Source organism: Thamnophis sirtalis, unplaced genomic scaffold (genome assembly GCF_051295495.1).
Source record: "Thamnophis sirtalis isolate CommonGarterSnake01/CBP01778 unplaced genomic scaffold, rThaSir2_p1.2 scaffold_2, whole genome shotgun sequence".
Taxonomy (NCBI): Eukaryota; Metazoa; Chordata; class Lepidosauria; order Squamata; family Natricidae; genus Thamnophis; species Thamnophis sirtalis.
Genome location: NW_028261382.1, coordinates 97,076,217 through 97,096,666, shown reverse-complemented (window position 1 = coordinate 97,096,666; position 20,450 = coordinate 97,076,217). Strand labels below are relative to the sequence as shown.

The following is a 20,450-nucleotide window of genomic DNA, read 5'->3' as shown; positions in this document are numbered from 1 at the left end:
GTTCTACCAGAAGCCCATGTTCAATCTGGAGGTGACAGTCCAATTTCTCCACCATAGAGTCTCCTAGCATGGCGTCCTTTTTCCTCTACCTATCCTAACCGAAAGCCCTATCAATTGTGGAGCTGACCGGAAAACCCGCCCCTTGCCATAGAGTCGCCTCCTGGCTCACCCTGCTTCACCACCACCCCCAAACCGGAAGCTCCTCTCAAAATTGTGGTGCTGACTGATGACAGGGAGCTGCAGCAGAGGGATGAAAGAGCCACATGCGGCTCCAGAGCCGTGCATTGCTGACCCCTGCCCTAGTTCTTCCTTTTATTAAACTAGCCATACTCCATACTCATCCCTGCAGCCGTTCTTTATCTGTTTCAGCCTCCAGTCCCTTAATCATCTTTGCTGCTCTTCTCTGCACACCCAGCTGCTACTCACCTCCTCTTTGGCCCCCGATTCCACTCGCTGCCAAACTGGATTGTCCAATCCGTGCTTCACACCAGACTCTTCATCCAAAGGAACACGCTGGCGCCTGGCATCTGTCTTAGCCCAGCGAGGCCTTTGCGAGCCTTTAATCTCATTTGGAAATGGGATGGAGGGTGGGTGGTGGTGGTGATGGTGGATGCATCGTTTCTGATGACTCATCTGAACCTAACTCGCTCTGAAAAGAGGGAACGAAAAGCTGAGACGGTAAAGGCAGATTCAGAAACTTCCTTCTGGAGAAGGATTTGAGGAAGGCATTCACGTTCCACAGATACCGTAATTCTTTTTTCTCTCTAAAATAGGACAAGGGTAGCTGAGGTGACCTTTGCTCGCTTGAACCTGGAGTAGCTGCTTCCTTTCAAGGGGCACGAAAGTTGTCCCCACAAATGTAAACAGAGAGAGAGAGAGAAAGAGAATTAGCTGCTTCTACAAGTGCTAGGAAAGGTTAAAAGATAAGCTATAAAGGGACAGATGTTTTGAACAGACCAAACTGGTTGAGTGTCTCCAAAACAAGAAAAGGTTGGACTGGAGCCTCCAATTTAAGAAAGCGCTTGAAGAAAGGCTTCATGGTTCATACTGGCTTGTTATCATTTAACTGGAAGGGCATTTGCAGTCAAAATGTCCTGTCTCCCACAGATCCTAAAAACTCTCCCCTCCTTGGAAGAGCTTTATAGCTCTCGCTGCCTTAAGAGAGTTCAAAACATCCTTAAAGATCCATCTCCTCCTGGGCACCCTTTTGTTTTTTTGAACTATTACCATCTGGCAGACAGTACAGGAGAATAAAAACAAGGACAAATAGCCTGAAAAAAACAGCTTCTATCCCAGGGCAGGAACTATATTGAATTCTACTGGATAGTGCAATATCAATGCAACATCAGGGGTTTTCAATTTCAATTTATATAGCAGGTGAAGGAGGTGTGTTTGTGTGTTTTATTTTTATGGTTGCAACGTACACTGAGATGGCATTTAATTTCATTGTACGAGGTGCAATGGCAATAAAGTAAACCAGAACTAAAACGATGACGTATTATTTGCTGAGGTCCCTGTTGTGGTCCGCCAGTGGCCAGAAGAGGTGGCAGCAGATTCGGACAGTGAGGAGGTTGGGGAGGAAGATGGGCCGGTCCTGGAGTCTGGGGAATGAGGGCTCTGCATCAGAGGCAGAGAAGGGGCCAGAACCAAATGCCAGGTATCAGCTGCCTTCAGAGTCGGACATCAGTGAGGCAGAGTAAGGCCGCAGGTGGACAATGAATGGCCCCTCCCAGGGGAAATAAAAGAGGAGTGAAAGGGGAGTGGAGTTTGCAGGAGACCATTAGTTCGCTTAATTGGTTCGTGACTTTCCGAGGAACCTTGCCAAGTTTTGCAGAGATCGGCCTGGCAGCTCTCCAAGCCAGATAAGGTCTGTGACCGTATATCCTCCTTTGAAAGACTTTGCTGGACGTGAATGAGCAGAATTCACAGTCAATTCATAAAAGGGGGGTTGTCAGGACTAAGAGTTTGCTTTCTGCTTTCGGGAAGCCTCGGTCAGAACAATTAGCTGTAGGTCAGTTTGTTGGCTTCTCGTTCTGAGATTAAACTGCGTTGCAACCAACTTCAAGAGTTTCCCCTCTGTTAATCCAGCAGGAGCTTCCAGGGATGGTTGGAAGCCATCTACATCTCGCAGTTCTCCTGAGGTCAGAAAGGAATCCTAGCCTGGTGGTCTGGCCTGGTGCACACCAAGACTTCTTCTTCGGACATAAATCCTGGAGATGGCTCAAGAGGTCAGCTGTGTCCGTTTTGGGACTCCTTCTTCTGTTTTCCCCTTCTATTTTTTTCAGACCCCATTTTTCAAATGGTCAGCGCCCTCCCCTTTTCTTCTCTGCAGCTGCCCCATCAGAGGTCAAGACGAAGAAGCCAACAGGAGTTGAAGGAACAAATCAAATGGCTTGTTTCTCAAAGAAAAGGAGCTGAAGAGGAGATTCCACAATGAAATATGGAGGAAATATTACCGATTCTCCCAGGCATTCATCATCTGGCTACCGGGGGGGGGGGGAGCACATCTGCTTTAAATCTCTCAGTTGTAGATGTTAGTCTTGGAGAAGGTTGAGTTGAAGGAGAGCAAAGGTTTCCTTCTTGGTTGGCTTCTCTTTTCAAATTCATTCTTGAGTTGGAAGGAAGAACGGTGCTCAGAAACACCCAGGGATTCCATCTTAGGTCTCTTTTTGGAGGGGAGGAGGAGGAGGAGGAGGAGGAGGAGGAGGAGGAGGAGGAGGAGGAGGAGGAGGAGGAGGAGAAGAGGAGGAGGAGGAGGAGGAGGAAGAGGAAGAGGAAGAGGAAGAGGAAGAGGAAGGAGGAGGAGGAGGAGCCAAACAGTTTGCACAATGAATTTGGAAAGCCATTGGTTGTAGGTTAGAACATAGGATGAAAAAGTACAGAAGAAGAAGAAGAAGAAGAGGAGGAGGAGGAGGAGGAGGAGGAGGAGGAGGAGGAGGAGAAGGAGGAGGAGGAAGAGGAAGAGGGAGGAGGAGGAGGAGGAGCCAAACAGTTTGCACAATGAATTTGGAAAGCCATTGGTTGTAGGTTAGAACATAGGATGAAAAAGTACAGAAGAAGAAGAAGAAGAAGAAGAAGAAGAAGAGGAGGAGGAGGAGGAGGAGGAGGAGGAGGAGGAGGAGGAGGAGGAGGAGGAGGAGGAGGAGGAAGAGGAAGGAGGAGGAGCCAAACAGTTTGCACAATGAATTTGGAAAGCCATTGGTTGTAGGTTAGAACATAGGATGAAAAAGTACAGAAGAAGAAGAAGAAGAAGAAGAAGAAGAAGAGAAGAAGAAGAAGAAGAAGAAGAAGAAGAAGAAGAAGAAGAAGAAGAAGAAAGAAAAAGAAAAAGAAAAAGAAAAAGGCTGGCTGGGGAATTCTGGGAGTTGAAGTTCACAAGTCTTAAAGTTCCCAAATTTGGACACCCCTGTTCTAAACAAAGCACAACATCAAGTAAGAAAGAAAGCTTAACCAAGCTCAGCAGAGAAAAATCAGGAGAATGTAACGCTTGGGTCAAACTTCAGAGGTGTCCATTGGGATTCCCGACGCAGCTGGCGAAATCCATTGTTCGCCGTGAGGCTGTTCTGAAAAAGTTGGCAAGCAACGGGTGGTGTCGATGGCAGGAGAGGGTTGAGGAAGGATACAAGGAAATCCTCGCAGATTACGAGCCGGCTGCAGAAAAGGTGAGGTCAGACTTCCTCAGGGCTGCTCAAAATAGGACGGAAAGTGGGAAGGAGGCTTTGGAGGGAGGAATAGGAGGAACCGAGAAAAACGGATCAGGATTCAGGTGAAAAAGTGGCAGCCCGAATGCTCTGCCACCGAAAACGGGCTGCCGGGCTCCGTTTTCAGCTGGGACGGCCTCCTGCAGCCCTCTGCCAATGAAAATGGAGTTCAGGAGGGCTACACGCGGCTCTTGCAAGCTCCATTTTTACTGGCAGAGGCACTGCGGGCTGGTCCTTCGTGGTTTCCAGGGTGGCCAGATCTAAGCACCCCGTGGGCCAGATCCGGCCCCCGAGCCTTGAGTTTGACACCCTGGTCTAGATCAGCGATGGTCCTTCAACTCCTGAGCGTTGAAGTCCCTACATCTTAAAGTTGTTGGGGTTGGAAAACATTGGTCTGGAGTTCCAGATGTGGGCCGCCAGCAGCCAGAGGAGCTGGCAGTAGATTTGGACAGTGAGGAGGTTGGGGAGGAGCATGGGGCAGTCCTGGAGTCTGGGGAAGGCTCTGAGGAGGGTTCTGTGTCGGAGGCAGAGAGGGGGCGAAGGCCGTCTGGCAGTTCTCAGCTGCCTTCGGAGCTAGACAGCAGTGAGGCAGAAGAACAGCTGGAGCCTGTTCCCAGTGTGCTCATGTGCCAGAAGAAAAGAACAGCTGAGAAATGAGGGTCGATTTGGGAGTAAAGCCACAGGTGGACGGTGAATGGCCCCTCCCATAGGAAATAAAAGAGAAGCGAAAGGGGAGGGGGCTTTTGCAGGAAACAATTCATTTGTTTGTTTGTTAGATTAGTTTCAGGAGTGTGAAGATCTGTCCGTGAATCTCAGAGACTCTGTGCCTAGTTTTTCCTTGCACAGCCCCTCCTTGGGAAAATATTGATATGGCAGCTTTCCAAGATAGATAAGATCTGTGGTCATAAATATTCCTTTGAAAGACTGTTTGCCAGGCCTTTGATGAAGGTGAATGGGAGCAATTCACATTCGTCTAATAAAAGGGGTTTTGTCGAGACCAGGAGTCTGCTTCGTGCTTTTTTTGGGGCAAACCTAGGTCAGAATTGGAATTATTGATGGAATTATTGATCTGGAGGATCCACAAGGGAAGGCGAAACCATGTGAAATCTCTTAAAAACAGGTGGTGCTTGGATTGGTATCATCCCAGCTCTTATCTTGTCCTTGCAGGCGATTCTGGGACCTGACCCTGCAGATAGGACATTCCCGATGAATCCTTAATGCTCAACCAGGTCAAAATGGGCTGCTTTGAATGGCTTAAGAACTCCTCACGCCTCCCATCTGTCGTTTAGCCGCTTGAACGGGTGCAAACAAATGAGAGGTTAAAGCAAGTCAGGAGGTTTGTTTATCTCAGGTTAACCGACTGGGAAAACAGGCCCGGGAGTCGATAATGATGTTTATGGATCCTGGTATTTTCCCCGCTCAGCAGAAATGTGTGTTTTAACACAAACAAACCTATTTGGGGAACTCAAGGGGAGAAAGAAGGCAAGAGGGGACACGGTAAAGCGCTGGCAAAATGGATAAATTTCCCAAAGACCAGGATGCTGTCCACAGAAAAATACCCCATGCTGGTTTAGAACAGTTGCAGGAACTGGGAATGTCTAGTTTAATGAAAAGAAGGACCAGGGGAGACAGGATAACAGTCTTCCAGTATCTCAGGGGCTGCCACAAAGAAGAGGGAGTCAAAGCTATTCTTCAAAGCACCTGAGGGTAGAAGAAGCAGCAATGGGTGGAAACTAATCAAGGAGAGAAGCAACTTAGAACTGATGAGAAATTTCCTGACAGTTAGAACAATGAATCAGTGGAACTACTTTCCTCCAGAAGTTGTGAATGCTCCAACGCTGGACGTTTTGAAGATGATGTTGGACAACCATTTGATTGAAGTGGTGTAGGGTTTCCTGCCTAAGCAGGGGGTTGGACTAGAAGACCTCCAAGGTCCCTTCCAACTCTTGTTATTCTAAGTTATAACGCCAAGCTGGGTCTTCTGTACTAGAAAGCCACGGCAGATTGTCTGCAGTAAACCAGAGCGAATGTTTCCAAGACCCATTTCCTTGCAAGGTAGAGCGAGGTCCCTTCCTCTGCTGCTGGGGAAGGAGCAGGATGGGGGTCTGGGGTCTATCTCCTCTAACCCCCATAGCTTTAACCGTAAAGTATCTACCGTGGACTTCGCCCCATTCCTAAGAGGTCTATAAGAGGTTGTGCATTAGCCCATCAGGGTGCCTACCGTCCCTGTCCTGCTCTCCCCATTGATTGGTACTCATTTAATGCGCTCATGTCCACGTTTATACTTATACCTGTTATCTCGTACACGTTTGACAAATTAAATAAAGTAAAGTAAAATAATAAAATAAAATAAAATAATGAAATGAAATGAAATGAAATAACAGAAAAGGAAAGAAAAGAAAAGAAAAGAATGAAATAAAATAAAATAAAATAATAAAATAAAATAAAGTAAAATAAAGTAAAATAAAGTAAAATAAAGTAAAATAAAATAAATAAAATAAATAAAATAAATAAAATAAATAAAATAAATAAAATAAATTAAATAAATTAAATAAATTAAATAAATAAAATAAATAAAATAAAATAATATAATAAAATAATAAAATAAAATAAAATAAAATAAAATAAATAAAATAAATAAAATAAAATAATAAAATAAAATAATAAAATAAAATAATAAAATAAAATAAAATAAAATAATAAAATAAAATAAAATAAAATAAAATAAAATAAAATAAAATAAAATAAAATAATAAAATAAAATTAATAAAATAAAACAAAACAAAAGAGAGCCTGCATGAGCTAGCAAGCCCCCTCAGTGCTGCAGAGGTGCCTGGGGCTGGCTGAAGCATGGAGGAGCAGAGCCGGCTTCCCTCTTGAATCTCCCCCTCTGCTGTCAACTCCCCCATTTCTTTTCCTGGTTTCTTGAGACTCTGTTTGGGGAGGGGAGAGGCGCATACCTGAACGCCCTGTGTTTGAACCAACCCTGAGAGCTCTGGAAAAAAAAACCCAGTGAACTGGAGAAAAACCTCAGTCCAGACGGTGCAGGGAGAGTGTTGCATAAAACTCCGCTCCAGGGCACCGTTTTTTTCCAGCTTACCTATCTACATCCATCCATCCACCCCACCACCCACCCACCTACCTACTTACATGTCTGTCTGTCTGCCTGTCTGTCTCTTTCTATCTCTTTCTATCTATCTATCTATCTATCTATCTATCTATCTATCTATCTATCTATCTATCTATCTATCTATCTACCTACCTACCTACCTACCTACCTACTTACCTACCTACCTACCTATCTCTATCATCCATCTATCTATCTATCTATCTATCTATCTATCTATCTATCTATCATCTATCATCTATCTATTTCTTTCTATCTATCATCTATCTCTATATCTATCTATCTATCTATCATCTATCTATTTCTTTCTATCTATCATCTATCTCTATCTCTATATCTATCTATCTATCTATCTATCTATCTATCATCTATCTATTTCTTTCTATCTATCTATCATCTATCTCTATATCTATCTATCTATCTATCTATCATCTATCTATTTCTTTCTATCTATCTATCATCTATCTCTATATCTATCTATCTATCTATCTATCTATCTATCATCTATCTATTTCTTTCTATCTATCTATCATCTATCTCTATATCTATCTATCTATCTATCTATCATCTATCTATTTCTTTCTATCTATCTATCATCTATCTCTATCTCTATATCTATCTATCTATCTATCTATCTATCTATCTATCTATCTATCTATCTATCTATCTATCTCTTTCTATCTATCTATCTCTACCTACCTACCTACCTACCTACCTACCTACCAACCACTGCATAATTTTCTCTCTCTTTCTCCTCTCTTCTCTCTCTTCTGTCTGTCTGTCTGTCTGTCTTTCTGTATATCACATTTAAGCACCACCTATCTCACTCTCAGAGAGACTGTACAGGTAAGTCCTCGACTCACGGCCGTTTGTTTAGTGACCATTCAAACAACATTGAAAAGACTGACTTACAACCAGTCCTCGCACCTATGACCACTGCAGCATGACCCAAATTTGGATGCTTGGCAAAATTTGGGCATCTTGCTCGCCTTGTGGGCCGGTGAGAAACTTCCCCACCCCAACAGGGGAGGTTAAAAGGACGGTGCAGAGAGTGCCTGGTGAAGGGGGCACGTTTTTGGTGGCATATGCCGAAATCTAAGAGGTGGGGGAGGGGCAGAACCACGCCCCTTTTCACTGCATTCAGCCTATTTGGGATTTTCAGTCCTGATGGGATGTCCACGGAAGATGTGGCAAAGCAGGGTCCCCCCCAGGGAATGTCAGGTCAGGAGGGGAGCTGGGAGTGCTGGTTCCCCCACAAGCCCCGTTTTGGGTGAGGGGGCACCTGCTTTCTCCCCACCCAGACTGGCTCTGTTGAGACCCCCGAAGCTCCGTCGCCTTCCCGATCCCAAGTTGGAATCGTGACTTTTCTCTTTGTCTGGAAAAAAAAGAAGAAAAGAAACTGAACCGGGCACCCCGAGTGGCACTTGCAAGCTCCGCCGCACGCATCTGCCAGGGAAACCGGCCAGATGTGCCCGCATGGGCAATCCGGCACCTGGGAAAACCCTCCGGCTCGCCCGCGACCTGCTCGGATCCGCCTGCTTTTCCGCGCTGGTGCAGCCCACCCTCGGGGAGGGGGCGTCCTGGGCGCCCCCCCCCTCGTAGCAGCCCCTCCCCTCGCCCGTGACGTCAGCCGCCGGGCTCCAGTTCCCCGGCTCCTTGGCCGCAGTCGGAGTCCGGGCACCGTGCGGGCGACCATGAGCTGCGGACGGCTGATCTCCCTGGCGCTGCTGGGCTGCCTCCTGCTCGCCAGCTCCTGCGGCGGAGGTGAGTAGGGGGCGCCCCGGGCTGGACGGGAGGCTCTCGTCCCCAGACCCAAGGCTCCATCCAGCCTCTTGCAGCTGCCACCGAGGTTACAACCAGTTCGGGTTGCCCGCTGCAAGCGCGCGTCTGGCGCTCTCCAAGCACGGCGCGCCTGCTTTGATAAGTGGGGCGGCGGCTCCCGGAGCCCCTCCAGTTCGAAGCGAGCCCTGGAGGTGCCCGCGTGGGAAGGGGGTGCCCAGCCGTAGAGCTGCCAGAGTGGAAAGGGGGTGCTCAGCCCTGGAGGTGTCCGCGTGGGAAGGGGGTGCCCAGCCATAGAGCTGCCTGCGTGGAAAGGGGGTGCTCAGCCCTGGAGGTGCCCGCGTGGGAAGGGGGTGCCCAGCCGTAGAGCTGCCAGAGTGGAAAGGGGTGCTCAGCCCTGGAGGTGCCCGCGTGGGAAGGGGGTGCACGGCTTGCCCGCCCATTCACCCACCCAAGGATGGTTTCTGGCTAGGCAGGGCGCGCGAGTCCCACCCGGTTGCCGGAGAGCGAGGGCGCCTTTCGCGCTCTCGGGCTTAGCACCGTTGGAGAACACACCCACCTTTCTCCTTCCCCCCGCCTCTACTCTTCTCTACTCCAGGGTGCAGCAGCTGCTACAACCGCTTTGCAACTAGTGGAGGGAAAGGGGGCGGGGTGCGCGGAGGTGGAAAAGAAAAGGGAAGGCGCAAGAGCAACGGAGTTGGGGCGTTGGGAGTGAGGGGGCGAGGGGTGGAAGGCTGGGGGGGAATCCCCCCAAAACGCAGACCCTGCAAGAGCCCCGTCCGTTCCCCTCCCCGCTTTGATTTACGACCCCAAGTTGGCCGCGCATTCATATGGGCGCCGCCTGTTCTGCTGGGGGAAATGCGGCGGGCGCGCGAGGGAGAAAGGGATCGCCCCCCTCCCCGGGTACTAGGAAGGGGATTCCCTAGGACGACCCCCTGGCCTCGCCCCCACCCACCCCGCTTCCAAGGCGCGGAGACCGAAGGAGGGGAGGGGGCGGCAGGAGGCGGGTCCGCCTTTGCTGCAGTCTCGTTCGAGCGGGGAGGGGTTTTTTTTTTGCCAAGCCTGCTCGGGGACCCCTCCCACAAAACCGGTTGGCGTTGTGGCCACCGGCTGAGGATCATGAGCCTTGTAGTCCTGCCCGTTGAGCAGGAACCCAGCTGAGCCGGACGGCATTGCCCGAGACTCGCTTGCCAACCGCGTTGAGCCCAGGGCGGCGACCGGCCCAACCCTTATCCATTTTTGGGGAGTGGGGGGAATGCAGCGTCCTTCCCGGGGCTTCGTGTGGCCCACCCCCACCCCTTTGCTCGTTGCAAATGCGGTTGCTTGGCAAAGGGTGGAGCTCAGCCCGGCACCAGCTGCTCCGCAGGAAAAGATCTGGCTGGTAGCGGGAGGGTGGTGAAGCCCCCTCCCCATTTCTCTCTTCTGCAACCTTTGTTCCACCTTGCCCGCAAAGAAGCAGAGCTAAACCTCCTGTCTCCGAGAGGCAGCACAGGGGTGGATGGGGGGGGGGTTTCCTCCCCCCTCAGAAGAATGCCAAGCCCAGAGCTGGCTTGGCATTTTAGAAGGACGGATAGTGGCTGGTGGTGCAAGTGAGCATCCCCCCCCCTCCCCGACAGGTGGCTGGGCTTCCTATCTTCCCTGGTTGGCCCCTCCCTGCCCATGGAGAGCAGGGCACTGAGGGAGGGGATTCCAGGCACATGCCCGCCCACCTGCCCACTCTGCATGCCTGAGGCTCCTTGCTAAAGCTGCTGGTGGTGGCACATTTTTGACATTTGATGCTGGCCCGGGCGTCTCCGGTGGCCGGTGTTCTCCCAAGGCTGAGATGCCTTCTCTTCCACACCCAGAGAAGTGCCAACTATCTGCCTCTGCTTCCGTCTGCCTGTCCATCCTTAATTCAAGATGGCAGAAATCTCAGCTCCCCAAAGGGCGTGGTGCCTGGGGCTCAAAACAAGACATCCGTAAAGATTTTAAAACCTTGTGCCTTTCGCAACTCTCTTCCCCTCTGCCAAGCCTTTTACAAGATTAGCTGGCATCTCCTTTGCGTTTCCAACTGCTGGGTCATGCCCCGTTCAGGGGAACATGTGGGTTTTTCTTCTTCTTCCCTCTTCTTTTCCTATCCCGGTTACATATTCAGAAAGACTTGTGATGGAGAAGAGGTTTCATAAAACAAACAATGTATGGACATTGAAAAAAGGGCCCCTGTGTTTTGGCTTGTTTTGCCTGATTTTTCAGGGGAGTATTTATAACTTGGGGGGGGGGGGGAGGATGGTGCCAACAATTTCCAGGGCTGCACTCGGCCTGGGAACAAGCTGTGCGTTAAAATTTGTAGAAGTTTTTTTCAAGGAGGAAAAGTGTGGACTTCGGCAACGGGAAAAGAGGGAATCCTGTCCTGCGGGCAGCTTTGCCTTGCAAAATCTTGCAGTTCTTTCAATTAATAGTCATGGAAAGGTGGGTGCGGGGGAGAGAAGGAACGTGCTGGATGAAGCCTTATTCCTTCCTAAATGTTCTTAGAAAATAAAAATTGAGGGGGGGGGCTTGTTAGTCCTGTGTTTTGTGGGTTGCTCAGAAGGGGGGGAGAAACAACGCAGGTGACGGAAAACGTATTCGGGGTTGAATAACTCAAATTGCTTTCTGCGTAAAACCAAATTTGGTGTCGGGCCACACCCTTCCAAACACCCCGTTTTGCGAGATGGCTCACTGCGGGATGGCTGTGGGGCTTGTATTTTATGCGACTTGGATAGGGGGGGTGGGGTTGCGATGCTCAGTTCAAATCAATTCCTAGGGCAAATTTCATCAAAGGCTTAACATCAGACACATAAATGAATCCAGCTCTTTGGCATCCTTTCTCCAGGGGCTGCATTTGAGATCGACATCTTTTTTTTAAAAAAAAAAATGGGGGTGGGGGCTGTTGCTTTTAAGCTGTTTTCCTGAATGTTAGACATGAAGGCAGGATGAGGGTCTTCGCAGGGGGGAGAGGTTAAGCTGTCGGTGAAAAAAAATATCAGTGCAGTTTTGCCCTTTTTTTTGGATCTTATGTGACGGGAAACCCTCAGCGTCTCTATTGGGTTCATGCCAGTAAGAGAGAGGTCTTCTCAGTAGCCTTCAAGGGCAGCCCCACAAAGAGCACATTGCAGTAGTCTGTTTATGGGTGGGTGGAAGTGAGAGGAGTAACCATCTCCGATGTGTTGGCTCATAACCTATTTCCAGGATCTTCTAGCATGGACCGGTAGGCCTTGTAGAAACTTCTGCTTCTGGGATCGTGTTCCTCAGCTTGCCAACTTTCGGACACGTGGACTTCAACTCCCAGAATTCAGCCATCCCGACTGGGGGATTCTGGGAGTTGGAAGTCCACATGAAATCCACCCAATCTACGTTCTGTTGATGAGATTTCTCATCCTGCCTCATCTTCTCCTTTCGGGAAATCATTTTGGGGACTATACCATGTATCTGAGCATGGCCATGCCATCTAAGGACACCGGGCACAAGTGTCCACTAGAAATTCTTTCCAGCTTGGAAAAAAACAGTTGGGCATTCCTCAAAGGTGCTTTTTTTCAGGAAGCAACTGGACTTCCTCGTTTTTCTTTGACGACGTTTCACTTCTCATCCAAGAAGCTTCTTCAGCTCTGACTGGATGGTGGGGGCATACAAAACCTTGAAGAAGGAACCCTTGTGTTCCATCTTCTCAATTTCTTTCTGGGTTGGATGTCCCAGGTTTGTCTCTGTCTTCAGGTGTTGTGGCCAGCACAGCTGGCAGCAGAGTCGGACAGTGGGGATGTTGGGGAGGAAGATGGGCCAGTCCTGGAGTCTGGGGAATGCTCCGATGAGGGCTCTGTGTCGGAGGCAGAGAGGGGGCCAGGGCCATCTGACAGTTATCAGCTGCCTTCAGAGTCAGACATCAGCGAGGCAGAAGAACAGCTGGAGCCTGTTCCCAGTGTGCGCATGCGCAGAGTTGCCAGACGAAGGGAACAGCTAAAGAACAGGGGTCGACTTGGGAATGAGGCCACAGGTGGACGATGAAGGGCCCCTCCCTCAGGAAAGAAAAGAGGAACGAAAGGGGAGTGGAGTTTGCAGGAGACAATTAGTTCGCTTCATTGGTTCATGACACTCGGAGAATCCTTGCCAAGTTTTGCAGATCTCAGCCTGTCAGCTCTCCAAGCCAGATAAGGTCTGTGACCGTAAATCCTCCCTCGAAAGACTTTGCTGGATGTGAATGAGCAGAATTCACAGGAAATTAATAAAAAGGGTTTTCTTCAGGACAAGGAGTTTGTTTCATGCTCTTGGGAAGTCTGGGTCAGAACATAAGGTGCCTACCTGTCTTGACAATAGAGTGTTTAAAGTTGTTTTAGAAGGTGTCCGAACACTGAAAGAATTAACTGAATGAGTCAACAGAATCATGGCAAAGAGGCCACTCTTATTAGCTTCTCTTTGGAGAACTGGGTAGTGTCAATTAAGTTTGGCAGATGAGGCCGGGTCTAAAGCAGGCTAGTCTAGGGAAGAGAAAGACCAGGGGAGACATGATAACAGTTTTACAATATTTGAGGGGCTGCCACAGAGAGAACGGGGGCCAAGCTATTTTCCAAAAGCCCAGAGAAGGAATAATGGATGGAAACTGAACCAGGAGAGATTCTACCGGGAAACAAGGAGGAATTTTCTGACAGTGAGAACAATTAACCCATGGAGCAAAAGTTGCCTTCAGAAGTTGTGGGAGCTTCATCCCTGGAGGCTTTCAAGAAGAGACTGGACTGCCATTGGTCAGAAATGGTGTAGGGTCTCCGGCTTGGGCAGGGGGTTGGACTAGATCAGTGTTTCTCAACCTTGGTAACTTGAAGATGTCCGGACTTCAACTCCCAGAATTCCCCAGCCAGCATTCGCTGGCTGGGGAATTCTGGGAGTTGAAGTCCGGACATCTTCAAGTTACCAAGGTTGAGAAACACTGGACTAGATGACCTGCAAGGTCCCTTCCAACTCTTGTTATAGTACATGCTCACCACCACAGCTTTCCCTGCTCACTTCTCACAACCTTGCACACGTTCCTTCTCCTCATCACACCCGATAGGATGGAAATAACCAGTCCGGAGACTGACTCACCCCTCCGGTTGGTTGTTTCCCTTGAACGGGGGCCAACGGAGATCATCAGACAACAATTTTGGAGGAGCTCCAGAGGGCTTGATCTAAAATTCCACCTCTGCTTCGAATTCCCCGCCTGATGCTATTACCTTCGTGGTGGGGGAGGGAGAGGGAAGGGAGCATTTGAAAACTATTCAAGAACTCCTCCCCTCCAAGAGGAGCACGAGAGTGAAAGTTGGAGAAGGAAGAATTTCACGTCTGAAGAGTCGCTTAGTGACATTTCGAAGTTATGACTTGCCTGGAAAAAAGGAGTTGCAACCCTGTTCTGAAGTTCGGATGGATTTCGTCCCCACCACCATTGTCCCAGAACTGCACTTCTGGCCCTCAGCAACACAACCACACTCACAGCTGAGGGTTTCCAACATCCGCCAATCACGTGAATACATTTTACGACCATTTTGCTGAAAAGCGGAAATTACTTCCAACATGGGATCCCACACCGTGCTAGAGAGAACAATGGGTTCTCTTAATGACTGCTGTGTTTGCTTAACGGCCACCCTATTCGCTTAACGACCGCCATAAAAAAAAATCATAATATCAGGCGGGGATTTCTCATTGGCATCTTTCAGTCTCAAAAGGCAACGGTATCGTCCTCTGGAAAGAGGTCCTAAGGACTGCGCCAGAGGTGGCACAGTGGTTAGAGTGCAGTACTGCAGGCCACTTCAGCTGACTGTTAACTGCAGTTCGGCGGTTCAAATCTCACCGGCTCAAGGTTGACTCAGCCTTCCATCCTTCCGAGGTGGGTGAAATGAGGACCCGGATTGTTGGGGGCGATATGCTGACTCTGTAAACCGCTTAGAGAGGGCTGAAAGCCCTATGAAGCGGTATATGTCGAATTGAACTGCTATTGCTAAAACAGCATCTGGGGTGCTCTATGCAAAGCTGGAGGGGAAAGGAGGAAAGAAACAAACAAAAGGGGAAAGGAGGAAATAGAGAAAGAAAGAAAAAGAAAGGAAGGAAGGAAAAAGGAAGGAAGGGAAGAGAGAAAGAAAGGAGGAAAGAAAGAGAGAAAGGGGAAAGGAGGAAAAAGAGAGAGAGAAATAAAAAGAAAGGAAGGAAAAAGAAAGAAAATAAGAGAAAGAAAGAGAAAGAGACAGAAAGAAAAAGAAAAAAGAAAGGCAAAACTTTCGGAGTCAAAGGAGGCTTATCATGTCAAACAAAAAACAGGAATGTTAGCTTTGGGGCAGTAAAAGTTTGAACTCTCTGCAACCTTTCCTGATCATTCTCCCTTCCGCTTTGATGAGGCATTATAGGAAATTATATCAAAGGGCCATTAAGGCCCCTGTTCTTTCCCTCCAGAATTTTTTAAAAATGAGATTTGGTCCAGCCTTGCAATTGTCTGTCTAAAAAAAAAAAGTCAGGGAGGAAACCTGCAATTTGGAGGTGCTGCTGCAGCTCCCAGAGACTTTGGAGAGAGTGCCTCCTTGAGCCCTTCCTTCTCCTGCCTCTCTCTCTTTCCCCCACTTCTTGTAGCCATCTTTGCCTGCGAGAGGAGTGATTTGTTTTCGGAAGGAAATAAAGCTTTCACATTGCTGCAGGCTGTCCTCACCCTTCCTATGCAGGCAGTCCTCGACTTACATCTGTTCATTTAGCGACCGTTTGGAGTTACAAAGGCACAAAATGAACAAAGTATTGTACGACTGTTTTTTCACAGTGCCAACCTGTGTGGGCATCCCCATGGCCACGTGATCAAAATTCAGATGCTGGGCAACTGGTTCAAACTTACGACGGTTGCCACATCCTGGAGTCATGGGATACCCTTTGGCGACCTTTTGGCTCGCAAAGTGGGCGGGAGAGCAGATTCCCTTAACAACCGGGCTTATTTGTTTGTTTGTTTATTTTATTATTTTATTTTATTTTCCCAGCTTCTGCCAACCTAGCAGTTGGAAAGCATGTAAAAAATGCAAGTAGAAAAATAGGAACCACCTTTGGTGGGAAGGGAACATCATTCCGTGCACCTTTGGTGTTGAGTCATGCCGGCCACTGAATCACGGAGACCTCTTCGGACAGCGCTGGCTCTTCGGCTTTGAAACGGAGATGAGCACCGCCCCCTAGAGTCGGGAACGACTAGGACATGTGTGCGAGGGGAACCTTTACCTTACCTATACAGTAGGATTCAATATAGTTCCTGTCCTGGGATAGAAGCTGTTTTTCAGCCTATTTATCCTTGTTTTTATTATCCTGTACCGTCTGCCAGATGGTAATAGTTCAAAAAAAAAAAGGGATGAGATGGATCTTTAAGGATGTTTTGAACTTTCTTAAAGCAGCGGGAGCTATAAAGTTCTTCCAAGGAGGGGAGAGGGCAAGAGCCGAGGTGGTGCAGTGGTTAGAGTGCAGTACTGCAGGCTACTTCAGCTGACTGCAGTTCTGCAGTTCGACTGTTCAAATCTCACTGGCTCAGGGTTGACTCAGCCTTCCATCCTTCCGAGGTGGGTGAAATGAGGACCCGGATTGTTGTTGGGGGCGATATGCTGACTCTGTAAACCGCTTAGAGAGGGCTGAAAGCCCTATGAAGCGGTATATAAGTCTAACTGCTATTGCTATTGCTAACCCATGATCTGGGCAATGATGTTGGCCCCCTGGAGTGCTGTCCTATCTGGGCAATTGGCAAACCAGACACAGGTGCAATAAGTTAAAATACTCTCTGTGGTGCAGTGGTGGAAGGTCAGACTCCCTTTCCAAAGCACCTTGCCTGTAATTTGCAAATGGCACCACCATAACAGCCACACCGAATAGGAACCAAACCAGCAGCCCCTGATATATAAAAATATCCGCCTTGTATTCTCCTCGTTTAATCAGATCCACCGGGAGAAAAGCCAAGCTTTTCCTTCTAGGGAGAATTCTTCTCTCCCAGCAAACTTTCTTGTCTTTTTTTATCCTCTCCAGATGCTATTTTTTCACCCTTCTGGCATGTCCGCAATTCTCTCCCCCACCCCATCCCAGTAGCCTGGCCTTATCCCCGTCCTCTCCTTATTGACAGGCAATTAATTCTCAGATTAATTCCCCCCCCCCCCCCCCTGTCAACAGGACTTCCCCTGCCCTGCTTCCTTTCATTGCTGCTTCCTTGCAGGGAGCAGAAGGACCTTCTCTGTCTGGCTTGGGACCCATCGTCTCCTGGCCTCCCAGGATGGCTCAGGGAGAGGCCAGTGCTTCAGTGGGCTTGGCTGCCGACGAGGATTGCGTCCCAGCCGTTCCCAAGCAGGCTAAATATGGTTAACTGGAGTCCCGGGAAACCTGCCCCGGAGTGAGTCAGAATAGAATAGAATAGGATTCTTTATTGGCCAAGTGTGATTGGGCACACAAGGGATTTGTCTTTGATGTATACAAAAAGGAATGGAATGGAATGAAATAGGAATAGGAATAGAATAGAATAGAGAATAGAAATAAGAATAGAATAGAATAGAATAGAATAGAATTCTTTATTGGCCAAGTGTGATTGGACACACAAGGGATTTCTCTTTGGTGTATACAGAATGAAATAGAATGGAATGAAAGAGAAAGAGAAAGAGAAAGAGAAAGAGAAAGAGAAAGAGAAAGAGAAAGAGAAAGAGAAAGAGAAAGAGAAAGAGAAAGAGAAAGAATAGAATTCTTTATTGGCCAAGTGTGATTGGACACACAAGGGATTTCTCTTTGGTGTATACAGAATGAAATAGAATGGAATGAAAGAGAAAGAGAAAGAGAAAGAGAAAGAGAAAGAGAAAGAGAAAGAGAAAGAGAAAGAGAAAGAGAAAGAGAAAGAGAAAGAGAAAGAGAAAGAATAGAATTCTTTATTGGCCAAGTGTGATTGGACACACAAGGAATTTGTCTTTGGTGTATACAGAATGGAATGGAATGAAATAGAAATAGAATAGAATAGAATTAATAGAGAATAGAAATAAGAATAGAGTAGAATAGAACAGAACAGAACAGAACAGAACAGAACAGAATATAGAATTCTTTATTGGCCAAGTGTGATTGGACACACAGGGAATTTGTCTTTGGTGCAGATGCTCTCAAGTGTACATAAAAAGAGAAGATACATTCACCAAGAATCATAAAAGTACAACACTTCATGATAGTCATAGACTGCAAATAAACAATCAGGAAACAATATCGATATAAATTGTAAGGATACAAGCAACAGGTTACAGTCCTGCAGTCATAAGTGGGAGGAGGTGGGTGATAGGGACAATGAGAAGACTAATAGTAACAGCAATGCAGCCTTGGTGAATAGTTTGACAGTGGTGAGGGAATTATTTGTTTAGCAGAGGGATGGTATCAGAGAAAAAAAATGTTCTTGTGTCTAGTTTTTCTGGTATGCAGTGCTCTATAGCAGTGGTCTCCAATCTTGGCAACTTTAAGACCTGTGGACTTCAACTCCCAGAGTTCCTCAGCCAGCAAAGCTCTATAGGGTAGGGCTTGAAACAATTTATGTCCAGGATGTGAGGGGTCTGTAGATATTTTCTCAGCCCTCTTTTTTGACTCCTGCAGTGTGCAGGCTTCCCTCGTGACCCCCATCCTCATTCTGTGCAGGGCATCTCGTTCGAATGTTTGCTTGGGAAAGAGCAAAGTGGGGGCCTGAGCTGACTTTGCAATCAGATCCTGGGGGTCTTTTGCTTCTCATGGCCCCTGGGAGAATGCCGAGGTTCCTTGCTCTCTGTGTGTGTGGAGTAGAAATGAGGATCTAAACTTTGCACATTTGGGGGGAAACCTACCGCGTTTCCCCAAAAATAAGACAGGGTCTTATTTCCTCTTGACCCCTTGAAATAAGTGCTTGGGTTTATTTTGGGGGTGGTCTTGTTAGTTTTGAGGTGCAGGAGGCGGTGAGCGTGGTCACCTCATTAGCGTGACAGAGGGGGCGCAATGCAGTGATGGGTTCTGGATCCCGTCGCAACGGGGACGCTGCGATGGGGCCGACCGTCCACGTGCACGCATGCTGTGCATGCGTGCACAACCACTGCCCTGCGATGCTCCAGCTGTGCAGCGGAGCATCACGCATGTGCCCGTACACTGCATGTGCATGCACAAATGGCCCAGTTGGCTCAACTACAGATAAGGAATGCGGGTGGGTGGGCTCTCCACAGCACAATTCTGGCACAGTGGCTAGGGTTGTGGGAGCGGCCATTAGGTAAGGGGTGTGTGGGTGCATGGGGCATATTCCCCCCTCCCTTTCCCCTCCTCCAGCCTCACCTCCTCACCTCGTGTTGTTCGTAGGGCGAGCAATCAGGTGAAATGACGGGGACCGGCTGCGTATGCGTTTAAATATTTGGGGGGAGGGCTTATTTTCAGGGGAGGGCTTATTATTTTTGAGGCGCAGGAGGTGGCCAGCATGGTCACCTCCTGGCTGCTGCTGTGCTGCAATATTTTTGGGGAGGGCTTATTTTTGGAGAAGAGCTTATTTTAGCACATGCTCTCAAAAGCCTGATTGGGCTTAAAATCCAGGGAGGTCTTATTTTGGGGGGAAAACAAGCTAGAAATGTTTTGCTGAGATGTTTTTGCAGAAAAAAAAGCAAAAACCACTATTTGGGAACAGGGCACGTTTGAGAATCGCAGCCCTCCCAAGCCGCCTCTGCCCCCCCACCCCCACCCGTGCTGCTCTCCCTTCAAATATCTGTGGTTGTTTTTCTGCTTTAGCTCTCTGGCAAGTGACACCTGATGAGACCAATCCTTCAGGGGGCCTTTTGGGGGCTGATAACCTCGGAGTCTGTCCAGTGACTTGCTCCAGTTCTCCTTTTAAAGCCCTTGCAACTGCCACTTGGCTCCAGTTGCCTCTTCGGCGGGGATTTATGAGCTGGAGAAAGAAACCCTGTCTTTTCTTCCTTTCATCTCCTTCCAAGCAGCTTTGTGGAGTGACCCCGGGGTTGCCATGTTGTGAGAAACAAGACAACGCTTTATCACTGGCTCCCTGTGTTTCAGGGAGATGCTTAGACATCTCAATCCTCTCTTTGGATGATTGGTGTCTCCTTGTTCAAAGTCCTCCAGGCCAGTGGTGGGATTCAATTTTTTTTTTACCACTGGTTCTGTGGGTGTGGCTTGGTGGGCGTGGCAGGGGAAGGATACTGCAAAGTCTCCGTTCCCTCCCCACTCCAGGGGGAAGGATACTGCAAAATCTCCGTTCCCTCCCCATTCCAGGGGAAGGATACTGCAAAAATCCCCATTCCCTCCCCACTCCAGGGGAAGGTTACTGCAAAATCCCATTCCCTCCCCACTCCGTGGGAAGGATACTGCAAAATCTCTATTCCCTCCCCACTCCAGGGGAAGGATACTGCAAAATCTCCATTCCCTCCCCACTCCAGGGGAAGGATACTGCAAAATCTCCATTCCCTCCCCACTCCAGGGGAAGGATACTGCAAAATCACCATTCCCTCCCCACTCCAGGGGAAGGATACTGCAAAATCCCCATTCCCTCCTCACTCCAGGGGAAGGTTACTGCAAAATCCCCATTCCCTCCTAATCAGCTGAGATAGATGGAGGCAGAGGTGGTATTTACCAGTTCTGCGAACTAATCAAAATTTCCGCTACCGGTTCTCCAGAACTGGTTAGAACCTGCTGAATGCCACCTCTGCTCCAGGTCTTGGCCAAGAGGAGGGTCAAATGATGGCTTTTTGACCACTTCGTGCAACTCCGCACTCTGTCTGGATTGTCCAAGCTTCCGTTCTGGATCTCTCTTGCTGGAAGATTCTTGCTGGAAACAATCTAGAAATTGATTCTGCTTCTTCTGTTTCATTTCTGGTTTC

The 20,450-nt window shown here is 48.4% G+C and overlaps 1 protein-coding gene across 1 annotated transcript in view; it reads right to left on the bottom strand.

The window, feature by feature from the left end:
• THY1 (Thy-1 cell surface antigen) overlaps window positions 1-20,450 on the bottom strand; it is a 97,693-nt gene that overhangs the window by 229 nt on the left and 77,014 nt on the right. The gene's annotated exons all lie outside the window — the stretch shown is intronic.